This window comes from Panthera tigris, chromosome C2 (genome assembly GCF_018350195.1).
Source record: "Panthera tigris isolate Pti1 chromosome C2, P.tigris_Pti1_mat1.1, whole genome shotgun sequence".
NCBI lineage: Eukaryota > Metazoa > Chordata > Mammalia > Carnivora > Felidae > Panthera > Panthera tigris.
Window position 1 is genome coordinate 86,586,451 of NC_056668.1, and position 16,213 is coordinate 86,602,663.

At 39.9% G+C, this 16,213-nt stretch overlaps 1 pseudogene; it reads left to right on the plus strand.

The window, feature by feature from the left end:
* The first annotated feature begins 6,271 nt into the window (after window positions 1-6,271).
* Window positions 6,272-7,039, plus strand: LOC122241911 (annotated as a pseudogene).
* The last annotated feature ends 9,174 nt before the right edge of the window (window positions 7,040-16,213 follow it).

Here is a 16,213-nt window from a genome sequence, read left to right on the forward strand (position 1 = left end):
ATATGCCAGTAGATTACCTTTAGACTCTAATCTAGTTTGAGTTGGGATTTCCTTCAATTGCAACTGAAAAAGTGCTGACTAAAATAGCTTGAGGCATTAATGGAAACATCAGAGCACCATAGAATTTTTCCTTGCACTTTTATGCTATAGACTATCTACTGAATTCTCATGGGGATGAGCAGTCTTTTGTTCAGCTTTGTTTACTTCCTATTATATTCTCATGGTGCCTATTTACTGAACACTTCCTATTCTCCTTAATTCCTTTCTTACTCTCCAAGATGAGCTGGCTTTTCACTTCTCTGAAATCAAGTTCATCTGTCTTAAACTTCCTCCACTTTAACCCCATTCCTATGTATTTTCATCTATTTATCTTTTTTCCAAAGATAACCACATCACTGGTTCCTCCGCTGGTGGCTTTTGTGTCATGGCTTTCCTCTTCTATCTCTGACCACTCCTGTGCCTTCACTTCCTTCGACTGCAGCCTGGTAAGAGCTATTCACAGCCTCTATCTTTCTTTTCTTGCAGTGCAGATTCCCAGATAGCTTTGGCTCTATCTGTCACCCACAAGCAAACAGCTCTCAAATCTATGTATTCCAGTCCAGTCCTGCTAGACTTTTGCATTCACAAGTCCCAGTTGGAAACGCACGTCGTACTCAATATGTCCAAAAGTGAAATTACTCTCCTGTCCCAAAATTCAAACTCTAAGTTATTCTGAGGCAATCATTGCCTCAGTTTCCCTTAAATGATCAAACTCCAGAAGGCAAGAAACAAAATGATGGAGAAAAATACACATTAAAGTAAGTTTTATGTTGCTGCTTCTTGTCCAGGCACATATATCAGCTCAGGACTCTCTGTTGAATGCCTGCCAGAGATCTGTTATTCATGACTTGGGTCTCAGTATTTCCTATCCCCAATGATATCCTTGGCACACGTGGAAATAGTATATCTTAAGCTCAGTGACCATTGCTACACAATTCCTTTGTAGTCCTCACAGCCCCGCTGGAAATTTCAAACATGCTGTTGTGAAAGTTTTCCAGAAACCTGTTTTCAGTTTCACTGTTTTCTTAGAGCATTCTCCCAGCCTTGTCCCAGACTCTATGACCTTGTTCCACTACTATCCTTTTGTATCAGGGCCTAACAATGTACAACATTATGTGAGCCTCAAATACAGATACATAAACCTAGAAGAATAATCCTCAACAGCAATAACCTACCCAGCCTCCCACCTTTCTTCTTTTTAGCTTGTTCTCTTCAGATGCTTCCGGTTTCCTTCCTGAAGGGCAGCATGGATCACATTACCCCTCTTTAAAAAGTTTAGTTATGTGGGCACCTGGGTGGCTGAGTTGGTTAAGTATCCAACTTCGGCTTACATGATATCACAGTTTGTGAGTTTGAGCCCTACATCGGGCTCTCTGTATGGCATCGGGCTGCCAGTATGGATCCTGCTTGGGATCTTCTGTCCCCTCTCTCTGCCCCTTACTGTCACACACACACACTCTCTCTCTCCCCAAAATAAATAAACATTAAAAAGAAAGTTAAAACATTTAGTTGTTCAAACTACAGGGTCCAATCCCAACTCATTTGCCTGGCATCTCAGACCATTTGGGCTTCCATAGCAAAATACCATAAACTAGATAGTTTATAAACAACAGAGATTTATTTCTCATGGTTCTGGAGGCTGAGAAGTTTAAAATCAAAGTACCAACAGGATTGGTATCTTTTGAGGCCTCTCTTCTTGACTTGTAGATAACCATCTTCTACCTCTGTCTTCACATGGTCTTTCCTCTGTGTGTGGGCGTGTCTGTGTCCAAATTTCCTCTTCTTGTAAGGACATTAATCATGTTGGATTAGGGTCCACCTTAAAGACTTCATTTTAACTTAATTACCTCTTTGATGAGCATTCATCAGTATGCTGGTTTTTAAAAGGTAGCTTTGACTTAAACAGGCGGAGATAAAGAATGCTGTAGGGATGCAATATTGTGAGCAAAGCCCAGAAACAAGAAAACTTCAGGGGATGCTGAGTGGCCAGTTTGGCTGGCTAGAGAACCAGGTGTGGGAAATGAGGACGGATAGGATGTGCTATGGGTTGAATTGGGTCCCCTCCAAAATTTGTATGTTGAAGTCCTAATCCCAGTACCTCAGAATGTAACTGTATTTAAAGACAAATTCTTTAAAGAGGTAATTAAGTTAGGGGTGCCTGGGTGGCTCAGTCGATTAAGCGCCTGACTTTGGCTCAGGTCATTAACTCACAGTTTGTGAGTTTGAGCCCTGCGTCAGGCTCTGTGCTGACAGCTCAGCGCCTAGAGCCTCATTGGTTCTGTGTCTTCCTCTCTCTTTGCCCCTCCCCTGCTCACACTCTCTCTCTTTCACTCTCTCTCTCTCAAAAATAAATAAACATTAAAAAAAAAAGAAGTAATTAAATTAAAATGAGGTCTTTTAAGGTGGGTCCTAATCTTAATACTAGTTATCTTTCATAAAGTCTTTACAAACACTGAATTAGTTAATGTTGAACCATTGCTACTAAAATATATACAAGGGGACACCTGGGTGACTCAGTCAGTTGACTCTTGATTTCAGCCCAGGTCATGACCCCACGGTTGTCGGATCAAGCCCCGCATCAGGCTCTATGCTGAGCATGGAGCCTGCTTAAGATTCTCTCTCTACCTCTGCTCCTACCCCCCTGCTTGCTCTCAACCTCTCAAAAAAAAAAAAAAAAATTGAAGGAGACACAGGATTAGGTTCCCACAAACCTCCAGTCACAGTATCATCAACTGATTAATATGTAATCTTTTATGTGTGTTTCTGTTTAAAGATATCTTATTTAAAATATATTGTTGGGGCACCTGGGTGGCTCAGTCGGTTGGGTGGATGACTTCGGCTCAGGTCATGATCTCGTGGTCCGTGAGTTCGAGTCCCGCGTTGGGCTCTGTGCTGACAGCTCAGAGCCTGGAGCCTGTTTCGGATTCTGTGTCTCCCTCTCTCTGACCCTCCGCCATTCATGCTCTGTCTCTGTCTCTCTCTCAAAAATGAATAAACGTTAAAAAAAATAAAATAAAATATATTGTTGATTCATTAACATTGAACTAACAGTCAATGAACACATGCCTGAACAAAGCTTATGTAGCACATGTATTTTTTTCTGTAAGGTACATCACAGCCTTCTTGTACTTATGAATACTGGGCAGCATTTCAGCACTATGCTCAGGAGCCATTTTAAAGAGCAAAATCACTGAGAAAAATCACAAAAATTGGAAAATGTGGCCCAAAATAGGTCTAAAAGGATTACTTGTTTATAGTATAAGCTGAAGCAAGAAGACAAAGTATCACCTTGTTAAAACTCAGCTGGGAACATGTCTTTCAGGTGACTCAGATTTTTCATTGCACTGCACACGTTGACCAATGACTGCAAAAGTGCTGTGACATTGATTTGGGGATTACCAACAAATTCTAGCAAGTAGATGAATTTGCAAATAAGGGATCCATAAATGAGAATCAATTGTACTATTAATTTCATTTTATAGATGGGGTGCCTGTGTGGCTCAGTCGGTTAACCATCTGACCTGGTTTGGGCTCAGGTCATGATCTTATAGTTCATGGGTTCAAGCCCAGCATCACGCTCTGCCCTGACAGTGTGGAGCCTGCTTGGGATTCTCTCTCTCCTTCTCTCTCTCTCTTTCTCTCAAAATGAGAAAGGTCTCTTTCTCTCAAAATGAATAAATAAACTTAAAAAAAAGGAAATATTTTATAGATAAAGAAACTAAGACTCAAACAGTTAAAATCTTAGACAAAGTTACAGTGTGTAAAATTGGCACATCCAGGATTCAAACTCCATTTTGTAGGAGAGGGAGTTGTTTTCACCTATACTGAGTCAGGATAAGATAAAGGGAGTTGAGGAAATCAGTAAAGCACATTAACACAGAGGCTGCAAGCAGCTAACAGTCTCTGCAAAAACTTGCCAGTTACACAAAGCACACTTTCTGGGAGTGGCAAAAGATACTACTGAAGAGCAATTTCACACTTTAAACAAAGACGATAGTTGTTAGAAGTACATTAGTAATACATTTATCTGATGGCCCCAGAGCCCAAGTGACCAAAATCCATAGCCTTTGTTTCTGCAGAGTTTATGTTGTCATCTTCTCAATACAATTCTGTTTTAAAAAAAGAAAAGAACATTCACACCCAGGCATTATGGGGTATACAAAAGAATAATCAGGGGGCATATTATAATAGCGCAATTCAAGGAATTAGTTGTCAAGTCTATAAAGGAGGTTTCATGCACCAAGAGCAAGCATTTATTCATCCAAAAAATCTACTGAGCTGCCACTGTGTACTGAATGTTAGGTTAGATACTCAACATCTGTGGTGAATATGAAACAGCTTCTGCTTTGGCCATAGTACTTGAGACGTGTACAGAATTTTGTGCACCCATGTGTGTGAACTCCTTGGCAATTCCTATCCATTTCCCTCTCCCTCCCATACCTAATGCATCTGTAGATTTGTGCTGCTGCTGAGAGCCTCCAAGGAGAACTCAAACCATTTCCACTAGGGCTGAGGTACATACATACAACAAATCGGCTGATCTGGGGATGTCAGAAGTTAATTACTAAGCAATTTCAAGACCCCTGAGAGGTACAAAGGGTCAGGGATGATAAGCTAGGGATCCTGAGAGTCCCAGGGAAATGGTGGCCTGGGCCACTTTAGGAGGATTCTTTCTCAAACCTGTCTTCGCTGAGCCACTACCCAGATACTCCGTGTTCCTGATTGTCTTCCCGTGTCACTGACTTCCTCCTTGTGGAACTCACCTCCTCTTTCCAACCTCCAAATAAGAGTCAGTCCTCAAATCTCTTTTCTTTTCTATCTCTTTGTACTCCTTAAGTAATCTCATCCAATCTCTGGTTTTAAATTCAGTCAAGGTACCAGCAGGAAATAGACAGCAAACTCAAACTTAGGTCATTCAAGCAGAGTCCACTTAAAGGACTGTTTACAAAAGTGTAAGGATATCAGTACTCTGCGACTAGTCAGGGGAGGAGCTGTCTCCATCCATGGGGATGAAGGGAGGAAGCAACTATTGCATCTGAAGAGAGACAGCTGTGTGGAGACCTGCCTGACAAGGGCCGTGGATTTTCATGGACAATTTCAGACAATTGAGGGGGAAGTTCAGGGAGGGAGCAGGGCGAGTAAACTACCCCATCCTACTCTCCTCCCTTCTGATCTGTTGCTAGTCTGGCTGAATCCAGCTAGAAACCAGAAGGTTGGAGTCCATCCACTTAATTGATACTGGTTAGCCTGTATGGAGGCAGAGAGAAAGGTGGAGAGGCACACAGAATTTGGAAGGCCTACAAAGATATCGTGAAGACCCCCAAGTTTGTATAGCTGTAACCCTACCTAACATTTCAAGTTGAATCACAATGGCCTACTTGAACATCTTCACCTGAATTTTCACTTGATTTTCCCCTGCCTGGCCTGGTCCCCACCTATCCTATTCCTTCCCCAATCCCTTCCAGTTCTATTACCATTCACTTGGTTGCTGAGGCCCAAACCTCACTTTCACCCCCAAATTGTTTATTTCTCTTACACCCAATCTATGAGCAAGTTACATCAGCTGCACTTTTAACAAGTGTCCGGAATCTGGATACTTCTCACCACCTCCACTACCTCTACCCCAGCACATACACATATCATGTCTTGCTTGTAGGAGAGCAATGGACTACTAACTGGTTTCCTACCCCACTCTTACCCCCACTAGGGTCTATTCTACTTTTGGCCCCACTAGGTCTACCTAGTCAGTGTCTATCCCTTTACCCCACTTGTATTTTCTTCCCAGCAACTATCTTCACTTAAATGCCTGATATATGTCCATTCCTTGTCTGTTTTTTGTCCTTTTCTCCATTAAAGTGTAGGCTTCACGAAGGCAGAGATCTTCTCATCTACTGAGTTATCCCCTCAGTTGAATAGACTATTTCTTGAATGAGAAAATGGATAATGCTTCCGTGGAAGGCACTGCTAAGAGAATGAGAAGACACATTGCAGACTGGGAGAAAATGTTTACAAAAGACACATCTGATAAAAAAAAAACAAAAAAACAACAACAACAACAAAAAAACTATTGTCAAAAATATATGTAGAATCTTTAAAATTTCAACAATAAGGAAAACAAACTGCTTGATTTAAAAAATAGGCAAAAGTCCTGAACAGACTATATCACTAAAGAAAATATACAGATGCTTTTCCCATTCTCCATCATGGCACAGATCAGGAAAAAGAGAACCCCATGGCACAGATGAAAAAGAGAACCCCATGTGGGAACTTTGCATCCACAAACTGCCGCAACGTCTGTGTTTGAGAGAGTGGAGACAGACTGATCCTGGCAACCAAGGTGCTGGAGCAGCTCAAAGCCAGACCCCTGCATTCTCCAAAGCTAGATATACCATCAGATCCTTTGACATCAGAAGAAATGAAAAGATTGTTGTCTACTGCACAGTCCATGGGGCCAACGCAGAAGAAATTCCAGAGAAAGGTGTAAAGGCATGAGTGTATGAATTAAGAAAAATAACTTCTCAGATGCTGGAAACTTTGGTTTGGGATCCAAGAACACATTGATCTGGGAATCAAATATGACCCAAGCACTGGTATCCACAGCCTGGGCTCCTATGTGGTGCTGGGTAGGCCGGGTGTCAACACTGCAGACAAGAAGTAGGAGACAAGCTGCCAATCACAGATTTAGAAAAGAGAGAGTTATGTGCTGGGGCTCCTGGGTAGTTTGGTTAGTTAAGCATCTGATTCTTGATTTTGGCTCAGGTCATGATTGCAGGGCTGTGAGATCAAGCCCCTGAGCATGGAGCCTGCTTGGGATTTTCTCTCTCCCTCTTACTCTGCCACTCCCTCCCTCTATCTCCACTCCCTCTCCTGCGCTCTCTTTCCCTCTATCTCTCTATCTCTTTATCTCAAAATAAATAAATAAACATTAAAAAAAAAAAAAGAGGAGGCCATATGCTGATTCCAATAGAAATATGATGGGATCATCCTTCCTGGCAAATAAATTCCTATTTCTATCCAAAAGGCCCATAACATTTTTTCAATGAAAAAAAAAGAAGGTATGCAGATGGAAGATAAGCACATGAATATTATATTATAAGCACGCTGAATATTATATGTCATTAAGGAATTGCAAACCACTAAATACCCATTAGCATGGCCAAAATCCAAAACACTGCCAACACCAAATGTGGACAGGGATGTAGCGTAACTGGAACTCTCATTATTGCTGGTAGGAATGCAGAATGGTACAGCCACTTTGGGAGACAGTTTAATGGTTTCTAACAAAACTGAATACACTCTTACCATACGATCCATCAATTGCACTCCTTCAAATTTACCCAGATAAGATGAAACTTAAGTCCACACAAAAGTTGCACACAGATGCTTATGGCGGTTTTATTCGTAACTGCCAAAACCTGAAAGCAACCAAGATGTAAATGCATAAACTGCCGTACACTTAGTGGAGTATTATTCAGTACTAAAAAGAAATGAGCTACATCAAGCCACAAAAAAAAAAAAAAATATGGAGGAAACTTAAATGCATATTACTAAATGAAAGAAGACAGTTTGAAAAGACAACATACTGTATGATACCAGCTGTATGACATTCTGGAAAAGGCTAAACTATGGAGATAATGAAAGGATCAGTGGTTGCCAGGGGGTAGGGGTGAGGGAGAGATGAATGAGTAGCATAGAGAAGATTTTTAGGGCAGTGAAACTATTCTGCATTACACTATAGTGGTGGGTATGTACCAATATACTACATTTGTCAACACTCAGAGAACGTAGAACAATACTAAGAGTGAACCCTAGTGTAAATTACGGGCTTTGGGTGATAGTGTAGTTTCAATGACTCCAACAAATTTACCATTCTAGTTTGTGATGTCAGTAGTGGGGGAGATTGTGCATGTGTAGAGGGCGAGAGTATATGGGAATTCTCTGTACACACGTTCTGCTCAATTCTGCTAAGAACTTAAAAATACTCTAAAAATAAAGTCTACTTAAAAAAAGAGGAAGAGTATGTAGAGAGACCCTGGAGAAAAGGGGACCATAAATCTAGAAAAACTGTTCCACTAAACTCGGAAAGTAATCAGAACCCTGAAAAAAAAATCCTGGTTTGGTACTCGTGTAAGAATGCAGTACATATGGGGATGCAGAAGGGGGAGAGGGGAAGGTATTGTATTGTTTCTGTAGCTTAAAACAGAAAAATCATAGCTGATTGGTCCAGATTGCATTACAAACCTACTTCATGACTTACTCAGGGGAATGGATGACAAGAAAGGCTAAGTCAGATTCACTTGCCACGGACTGGGCTGATCAGTCTTGGACACCAGTAGGGCCATCCTTAAGGCTGATATCCTGATACATCCATATATATTGTTACAGAACCACTGCTGGACTCCCCAAGTACCTGTCTGCTGCCAGTTATGTTTACCCATGCCATGTTCCCTGGACCACCCTTCATCATCCAGCTACTCAAAGAGAAGTTTTTAGCACCCAGCTTGGCTGCTATGGCTGACTTGCAATTTGATCAACTCGGCTACACCGTTAACAGTTGTATTTTGACCAGGGTCAGCTTCATGAGTATGCAACCTGTGCAACCAAATGGACCCTGCACTTAGAAGGGCCCTACACTTAGTTTAATACTTCACTGCCACCATCTTGGAATTCTTAATCAATTTTGAACAAGGGCCTTGTGTTTCACTCAGCCTCAAAAATTATGCAGCCTGGGGGCACTTGGGTGGCTCAGTTTGTTAATCATTCCACTCTTGCTTTTGATTCAGGTCATGATCTTCCGGTTCGTGGGTTCAAGCCCCTTGTCTGGCTTTACTCTCACAGCACAGATCCTGCTTGGGATTGTCTCTCTCCCTCTCTCTCTGCCCCTCTCCTGCTCATGTGTGCGTGCATGTGCTATTTCTCTCTCTCAAAATAAGTAAACTTTAAAAAAATTATGCAGTCTGTTTTGATTTTGCCTTTCATCCCCAGAAATGGAGTATTATGATTACATGTTTGAAGTAGGGGAAAGCTAGAACAGAGCAGAAGTAAATGCTAGATATACTAATATTAAATGTCACTGAACATGTGTACTTATAATTTGAAAGATGAATGAAGTCCTTGGGACAGTTCAGAGGAGGATGCTCTTAGAAGTAATAAACCCTAATACAAAGGTCTAAAAAATACTTTCAGAAATAGAAGAGTGGTTGTCTAGGGAAGGTAGTTGGGGTGGAATTGAATGGGAAAGGTATATGGGCCCTGAATGGGTTGATAGTAGTGTTTTATATCTTGATAGAAATTTGTATGTGTTTTTCAAAATTCAGCAAATGTACATTTAATATTTGTGCATTTCATTGTTTATAAATGTTATATCAAAAGAAATGTTGAACTGTAGTTAATGATATGCATATTGAGATATTTAAGGGGAAGTATACTCATGTCTGAAATTTTGATGTGGAATGCATCAAAAAATAGATGGCTTGGGGGCACCTGGGTGGCTTAGTCGGTTGAGCAATCAGCTTTGGCTCAGGTCATGATCTGGTGGTTCATGAGTTCAAGGCCCACATAGGGCTCACTGTGTCAGCCTGTCAGCGCAGAGCCCACTTCAGATCCCCTGTCTCCTTCTCTCTGCCACTTCCCCACTTGGGCTCTGCCCAAAATAAATAAATATTTTAAAAAATACATGGCTTAAGGTATGGATAAGGGGATGGATATATGGATGGATGGAGAGAGAGAGAGAGAGATAAAAGGAATATGTATGTAATAAGGCCAGAAGAGTAGAATGGTGATGACTCTGGGTAATCAGGTGATGAATATACAGGTGTTCACTGTAAAATTCTTCCAACTTCCTATGCCTGAACCTTTTCATATTAAAATGTTGAGGAAAATACTTTTAGAAGAAAAGATCAGCTTCCTTTTTTTTTTTTTTTTTTTTTTTTTTTTTTGAGATTTGCTAGTGCCATTTTTATGGACTTGTCAGTTATTGTGAGACCTAACATCTAAGCTAATAGCTGAATTGTATTTTGCTTAAATTAAAAACTCAAAGATACTCTTTTCAGATCTCACAATCTTAAGTTTATGAAGAATGTTTGTAAATGGAAGACTGCTTGTACTCATCTTAAAGCCATTTAGTGTCTGTATGAGCCTAAGAATTCGAAGTCCTCAGAATGATCTATAATGCATAGAGTGTATGCTCTCAGCAGTGTTTTTCCTCTTTTCTTGACGTCAGTTGCCATTTGTAAGGGTTGCCAAGGTAATGACCAGACACATCTAAAGACAAGCCTACAAGAAAGGACAGCATACTTATTTTTTCCCTTTTAGCATCAAATATATTTAAAATTCATAACACATTCAGTTTGATGAAATTCTACTTCACAGAGAACCAAACTTCACAGTACAGAAAAGAGTTCCCCCTCCCTTGTCTTTTCAGCTCTGCCTTAAAAGACTGGATTTTCTCAAAAACTGCACATATAGGGTTTTATATATGCCACAGTTTTCTTTTTTTTCTTCCTGGGAAAAAATGTGAGGAGGTACGGTTGTATTTCATAAAATCATTTTGGCAAAGTCAATAGAAAGATCTAGCATACCTCAATGGCAGGCATGGGAAAAAATTGGGATCTGTTAACAAAAAAAGGAATATTTCATGTTCTCTGGAAAGTAGTTGATTTTTTAAAATAAATTAAGAAATAATACTTGGGATTATCAGTCAACATGTTTAATATGTTTCTAATGGGACAGACCTGTCACAGCACACTAAGTTTTATGTCAATACAAGTGTAAGATTTACAACTTTACACATTAATAAATATGTTTTTATTTTGTGGCCGCAATAAATAAACCATTCTGGGTTGAGGAGAAACCCCATCACAGTTAAGGTGAAATTCATTCTGTTTTGAAATGAACGCAATCTAATATTAGAAAATTAAGTTCTAGCATGCCCATCGATACTCTATTTCTGTTGGTGACTCATTTCAAAGTAAGTTCTTATTATTGTACACTCTTAAGTAAGTATGCTTTGGTGTTATTGAAATTCATTTATTTACATTTCAAATGAAATGTGAAAACATTAAGCAAAAGTTGTTTTCTAAGGAAATCTTTTGGAAAATACAGAAGTTGTTTTATGTTTGAACGAATATTTAAGAATTGTTTATATGAAGGGCACCTGGGTGGCTCAGTCCAGTAACTGTCTGACTTTGGCTCAGGTCATGATCTCATGGTTTGTGGTTTGAACCCTGTGCCAGACTCTCAGCTCTCAGCGCAGAGCCTGCTTGGGATCCTGTGTCTCACTGTCTCTCTCTTTCTCTGCCCCTCCTCCATTCTCTCTCTCTCTCGCTCGCTCCCTCACTCACTCTCGCTCTCTGTCAAAAATAAATACTAAAAAAAATTTTTTTAATAAAAAAATAAAAATTATTTATATGAGATACAGAGACTCTTTGTTCTTGAGTTTGCTTGCCTCTAGGATGTGAACCATAGAGGATCAGAAATATACCTGTCCTCAAACACCCTAAGATTCTCTTAAGAGCCCATTATGAATTTCATGATCAAATATATTTACCTTTTTTTGAGACAATTTCTATTTTCAGCCTGAGCCATTTCCTGGGCAGAAGATTCCATAGATTTAGTACCAAGTGTGTAAGATTATAACATACCTCTTTTCAAGCTTCAAATCATGTGCCCTTTGGGTATAGAGTTTGATGGAAAATTCTGTCTCCATTGACACGGGCCACTGCTTTCCTCACTTCATAGGACTGAATCATACCACTTTCCTGAGTCTCTACCACAGGCCCACGACTCAGAGTCCAAACCCCTGGAGGTCATTCTCTATCCTTTGGTCATTTTGGAATTTCTGCTTTGGATCTTCCCCAGCTCCATGATGTCTTCCTTGAGAGTAATCACTATTTTATGGCGTGTAAAATGGATTTCAGGCTGATCCTTAAAACAAATGAGTGGATTAATAAATGTCGAATGGTAAAGTCTCCATGGGGTGGAAGCAGCCGGTGTGGGAAATGGGTGAGGAGGAGACAGTTACAATTCAAAATACCCACTGGATTATGTTACCTTTCTCAAATTTTCTGAACCTCTGTTTTGCTCGAATTTTAAGGGTAAGAAACATCTGCAAATGAATCCCTTATGGGCAACTCTATGACAGGTAATCAGTCAATGACTATTAACTGAGTCCCTGCTTTGGTGCCTGGCACCACACTGGGATATTACAGTATCTGTGCCCTCCTGTGATTTCCCCAAGTATCAAGCTTCACTCTTTAATGCAGGCACAATCCGCCCCTCCCTAAGTTCCTATCCCTCACAAATTCTCCCCAGCTTTGTGTTCTTTTTTCTAACTCTCCTTGCAGTGATCTGCTCAGACCTCCTGCCTTGTTTCACCAGCACCAGCACCAGCTCTGCACTTCCCACAGCACACCTGCCCTATTTGCTTAATTCTGGCACTTAATTCTGGCTATTCCCGCTAAGAGAGCCACTTCCTACTTGCCCGAGCCTCAGGGATCAACCCTGCCTCACCTTCCTCCTCCATCCCAGCTTTCTCCCCAGAGGAAAAGATTACACTTGTTAGCTTATGCCAGATAGACTTAAAAAGTAGAGGGGGAGTTACTGAGCAGAACTCATAGAGCATTAATACTGGAAGCAGAATTAATTAATTGTGTGAACTTGGGCAAATTACTTAACAATTCTGAACATGTTTTCTCTTCAGTAAAATAGAGGTTATAATGCTCACTTCCCTGGTTTACTGGAGGGATTAAATAAGATAATATATAGAAAACCTTACACATAACAGGCATTTATTTATTTATTTATTTATTTATCATAACAGGCTTTTAAAAAGATGGTAGCAGACCCATTCAGTAACACGTATGAAATGCTTTCTATTTGCCAGGCATTGTGCTGGCAGTTGATAGCTGAGTAGGTGTCCTCTCCTCCAGGGACTTGCAATCTAGTCAAGAAGACAAACATGTATATAACCATTTAGCGATATGTGACAAATATTGAAAGGGTCATATATCTGTGAGAAGTCCTTGACTCTGCCTGGAAAGGTCTGGAAAGACCAAATCCTTGTTTTCAATTCCTTGTAGGAACAGTGAGGCAAAGAGAAAAGTTTTTACACTGTAGATCTAGCCAGGGTTGAAAACTGGTGGTCTATGGGTTATATTAGGACTACAAATTTGTTTCGGTTCATCCATACATGGTTTTAAAAATCAAGATGATCTCACAGAAAAGTCCAGAATTATGAATTTTCTGAAAAATTACAAGATCTGGAAATTCTGGACCCAAATCAACTGGATCTAAACTAGCTGCTTTCAGTTTGTTTTATAACGAAACCACTTGACCCATCTGTTTGACCTACTTAGCCTCTGTAGGCATTTGAGATTTCAACCCTTCAACCAGGCAGACTTGGGTCCAAGTCCCGCTTTTACCACTGACTAATTGTATTGCCTTCAGCAGCTGACTCTCCATTATCTGTCCCTTTAATGGGATCATCAACACCTTTTCCTCTTATAGAAAGTGGATTCTAGAAGAGCATGTATTTGAGCAGTGTTTGTCAAAATGTGGTCAACAAACAATGTCAGTATCGCCTATAACAGTGCTTCTAAAAATTTACCTGGGGGCACCTCAGTGGCTCAGTTGGTTAAGTGCCCGACTCTTGATTTTGTCTCAGGTAATAATCTCACAGTTTGTGGGATGGAGCCCCTCAACAGGTTCAGCATGACAACATGGAGCCTACTTGGGATTCTCTCTCTCCCTCTCTCTCTGTCCCTTCTCCACTCTCTGTCTCAAAATAAATAAATAAACATTAAAAAAAGATAAAAATATATCTGCATATTCTGCAGACCGTGGACTTCCAAAGTCATAGAGCTGTGTCATCTACCACAATCCAATACAGTAGTCACTAATCATACATGACTCTAAATTTAAATGAATCAAAATTTAGTTCCTCAGTCACACTAGTCAGATTTCAAGCGCTGAATAGCCATATGTGGCTTGTGGCCACTTTGCTGGACAGTGCGGCTGTAGAACATTTTCATCATCATGGAAAGTTCTATTAGTGCTGTAGACAACATTGTCTAATAAGTCCACCTGAGATCTCCTGGTGGGGATGTAATTTTGTTTGATCTGTCCTGTTTTGTTAGTTAGGGTTCCAAGCCTTTAAAAGTAGATGTTAATGGAGAGCGAACTGATGGTTGCCAGAGCAGAGGTGAGGGGATGGGCAAAATGGGTGAAGGAGTGTGGGAGGTAAAGGCTTCCAGTGACAAAAAGAATAAATCATGAGGATAAAAGGTACAGCATGAAGAATATAGTGAATGGTATTGAAATAGTGTTGTATGGCACCAGAAAAACAAATAATACAGTTAAGAAAATGGGCAGAAGACATGAATAGATATTTTTCCAAAGAAGACATACATATGGCTAACAGGCACATGAGAAGGTGCTCAACATCACTTACCATCAGGGACATACAAATCAAAACCACGATGAGATACCACTTCACATCTGTCAGAATGCCTAAAATTAACAACACAGGAAACCATAGATGTTGGCAAAGATGCAGAAAAAAAGGAACACTTTTGTACTGCTGGTGGGAATGCACCTAAGAGTTTATAGCAGCATTACCAACAATAGTTAAACTATGGAAAGAGCCCAAACGTCCATTTACTGATGAATGGATAAAGAAGATGTGGCATATATCACACACACACACACACACACACACACACACACACACTGGAATATTACTCAACCATCAAAAAGAATGAAATCTTGCCATTTGCAACAATGTCGATGGAGCTAGAGTATATTATGCTAAGCGAAATAAGTCAGTCAGAGAAAGACAAATACCATATGATTTCACTCATGTGTGGAACTTAAGAAACAAAACAGATGAACATATGGGAATGGGAAAAAAAGATAGAGGGAAGCAAACCATTAAAAAACTCTTAATGATAGAGAACAACCTGAGGGTTAATGGAGGGAGGTAGGTGGGGGATGGGTTAAATGGGTGATCGCATTTATGATGAGCACTGGGTGTTTTATGTAAGTGATGAATTGCTAAATTTTACTCCTGAAACCAATATTACACTATATGTTAACTAACTAGAATTTAAATAAAAGATTTGAAAAAAAACAGTGTTGTATGGTGACAGATGGTAGCTACACTTGTGGTGAACATAGCGTAATGTATGGACTTGTCAAATCACTATGCTGTATACCTGAAATTAATGTAACATTGTGTATCAACTACATTTTTTAAAAAACCCTCAAAAAGTAGATAATGTCTAGAAGTTGTTAAGTTGCAAGTTATTTTTGTCCTCTAGAGATAAAAATGATTTATATACGATAGAAAATAACCCTAAATGTTTTAGTTTTATTGCTCTGTAGAACATTAGTCAGCTCTCTATTCTCTGTCTTTTCAATCTTGTCCAGCATTCTTTTCTTCCATTGATCACACACACACACACACACACACACACACACACACAATCTTGTATCCTCTCCATTGAACCAGCTAGTTCCCTCCTAAATGAGGCAAGCAAATGTTGGACATTATATGTTTGTATAAAGATCATTTTTCTAGTTTTAAAAATGTGTACTTTGACAGGGTCAAACTTTAAATTTATACTTCAGGCGAATGATTTAACGTGAAAAGTTTCAGTTTGCTCACTTATAAAATGAGGAATAATTTCTAAAACAGGGACTTTCCGCATTGGGTTCTTGAGACTTAAATGGGATGACAAATACTAAACAATTATTATAGTTCTTGGCATGTAAGAACGGCTAAATAAATGTTAGGTATTATGATTATTATTTAAGAAGACTTCATCAACAGTATTTCTAGATGTCTAAGCATCTCAATTTCTACTTTCATGTAGTTCCCTTCAAATGCTGGAAGTTGCAAATGTATTCTGGTCACAATGCCTGTATCTCCCAACTCTGGCTTCACTCCATGTGCACTCAGCACCTTTTCATCTTTTGTGCAGGAACAGGAGAAGTTTTCTGGCCAATATCTGGCTTCAAATTGTGAAAGAAAGTCTTCCAGGCTGAGAGCAACTAAAAATTCGGTGCCCTGCTCAGCTCTCCCTCCGCCTTCTCTACTCCTTCCTGCCAGCAGAAGTCACTGACTCCCGGCTTCCTGCCTTGCACTATAAACACTCTCTCCAGCTGCTGCCTGCAT